Genomic DNA, 2,922 nt, shown 5'->3' on the forward strand with positions numbered 1-2,922 from the left:
AGGTATCGATGGAGACATCGAAGAAATGACCAAGGGCTGTCTAGGATGCCAGAAGCTCCAAAACGCCCCACCACAAGCCCCTCTACATCCATGGGAGTGCTCCTCATCTCCATGGCAAAGGGTACACATCGACTTTGCTGGTCCATTTATGGACTCAATGTTCTTAATCGCGGTTGATGCACACTCCAAGTGGCCAGAGGTAATAAAGATGTCCTCCACCACCACGGAAAAAACCATCACAGTATTGAGGACCATATTTGCCAGGAATGGGCTGCCTGAACAGATCTGTTCTGACAATGGACCGCAATTTGTGTCCGAAGAATTCAGGAAGTTCTTAAAAAACAATACGTCCGCCCCATACCATCCCGCCACCAATGGATTGGCTGAAAGGTTTGTCCAGACCTTCAGGAAGGCCATAAAGGCCATGGGTAATGAAGACATAAAAATACAGCATAAGGCAGATAAGTTCTTGTTTGCATGCAGGAATGCAACACATGTGGTAACAAACCAAACTCCCGCCATGATGTTTTTCAATAGAAGACTAAGATGCCTGCTGGATTTGATCAAGCCAAACATCAGAAGGGACGTAGAGAACTGGCAATTTCAAGGCTTTCACAGATACATGGCTGCAGGGTGACAATGCCTGGGAATTAAACATACCAGGTTATTTAACGATCAGGAAGGACAGGCAGGAAGGAAGGGGAGGAGGGGTGGCTATGTTAATAAAGGAAGGAATCACTGTAATACAGAGAAAGGGTATTGGGTCAAAAGATCAGGACAATGAATCAGTTTGGGTGGAGGTAAGGAATAATAAGGGAAAAAAACACTAGTGGGCGTAGTATATAGGCCTCCGAACTGTGGCAACTCTGTTGGACGGAGTATCAATCAGGAAATAGTTGAGGCTTGTAGTAAGGGAACATCTATAATTATGGGGGATTTCAACTATCATATTAATTGGACAAATCAAATTGGGCAGGGCTGCCTTGAGGATGAGTTAATTGAGTGTATTAGGGATGGGTTTCTTGAGCAGTATGCAACTGAAACGACCAGGGGGCAAGCAACATTAGATCTGGTCCTGTGTAACGAGACAGGATTAATTAAAAATGTCCAATAAAGGATCCCCTTGGAATGAGTGACCATAACATGGTTGAATTCCATATTCAATTAGAGGGTGAGAAGGTTGGATCTCAAACAAGCGTGCTAAGCTTGAATAAAGGAGACTATGAAGGTATGAGAGCGGAATTGAGTAGAGTGGATTGGGAAAATAGATTAAAGGGTATGACGATACATGATCAGTGGTGTACATTTAAGGAGTTATTTTACAACTTCCAAAAAATATATATTCCACTGAGAAGAAAAGGGTGTAAAAGAAAAGACAGCCATCCGTGGGTAAGTAAAGAAATTAAGGATAGTATTCGAATAAAAACAAGGGCATATAAGTTAGCCAAATCTAGTGGGAGGATAAAGGATTGGGAAAACTTTAAAAGACAGAGATAGGGAGGCCAAGTAGAGATTTGAAAACAAGGACAGTAATTTAAAAAATGAGGCGTTGCCATGCAGGGAGCCAACGTAGGTCAGCGAGCACAGGGTTGATGAGTTATTGGGATCTGGTGCAAGCTAGAATTTTGGATGAGCTGAAGTTTATGGAGGGTGGGAGATGGGACCGGCCTGAAGATGAGCTGAGGCAGGGGCGGAGTTAAACGATGTTATGGTGTGCAATTAGGCCGTCCTGGTGATGGAGTGGATATGTGGTCAGAAAATCATCCCGCGGTCAAATACCACCCCAAGATTGTGAATGGTCTGGTTCAGCCTTAGGCGGGTGTCAGAGAGAGGAATGGAGTCGGTGGCTGGGCAATGGAGTTTGTGGTGTGGGACAATGGCTACGGTCTTACAAATACTTTGTTGTTTGGCACCAGGGCTGAGCGTTAACAGTTATCTGTAGATTTAATAGTTTGGACACTTTGCTTTGGAAGAGGGGGTACATTTAGAAGGCCTGATAGAGGTCTTGAAAACCATGAATGGATGTGGAGAGAACTTTTCCACTTGTGGGAGTTTCTAAAATTAGTGGGCCAAACATACAAAGTAGTTTATCCAACAGGGAAATAACGAGCAACTTCATTTCTGAGAGAGTGTTTAGAATGTGGAACTCACTACCACAGGAAATGGTTGAGGGAAATAGCTTAGAGGCTATCAAAGGGAAATTAGACGAATGCACGAGAGAAAAGGGAATAGAAAGATATGCTGAAAGGATGAAATGAGGTAGTTGCAATGGGAGGAGTCTCATGTGGAACATAAACACCAGCACAGACTAGTTGGCCTGAACGGCTTTATTTTAGCTGTATAATCGATGTAATGCAATCCTCTGAACTGTGGCTCAGTTCTGTCAGCCCAATTATTGACGAGGCTCTTACTCTGGAAGCTGCAAATTAATTGCTTCACTAAATAGCAGAAGTGACTCTTTACAAAAGATCTCAGACTGAATAAAACAAACTAATGGTCCTGTCTAGACAGACAATTTTGGAACTGTCAATCAGATATAATACCGTATCATAAACATAGTGCTTGCCCCGCCGCTGGTTGTATTTTCAGCTCACGAACGCTTTATGTTGTAATTCAGTTGCTGGCATTCTGGGGCTAGATATCACATTCATGAACTGAAAACACTGGGAGCCGCCCCTGGGCAGCGTTCAGTTGTTCTGATTCTTAATGAATAGAATAATTGAGGAAACCGGGTATTTCACCACACTCTTCACCTGCTCTCTGAACTTGGACTGGGTCACCCCATAAATAAATGCGTTTGTACAGCAACTTAAACTCCGCAGCATATATCCGACTCTTCGAAAGTTGTATAAAGGAACATTGTTCATATCTATTCCTGCAATGACATAATAAAAGAAAAATATAACAGAGACCAACCAGAGA

Source organism: Somniosus microcephalus, unplaced genomic scaffold (genome assembly GCF_052327205.1).
Source record: "Somniosus microcephalus isolate GS21.2 unplaced genomic scaffold, FLI_Smic_1.0 unresolved_chr6, whole genome shotgun sequence".
NCBI classification, from domain to species: domain Eukaryota; kingdom Metazoa; phylum Chordata; class Chondrichthyes; order Squaliformes; family Somniosidae; genus Somniosus; species Somniosus microcephalus.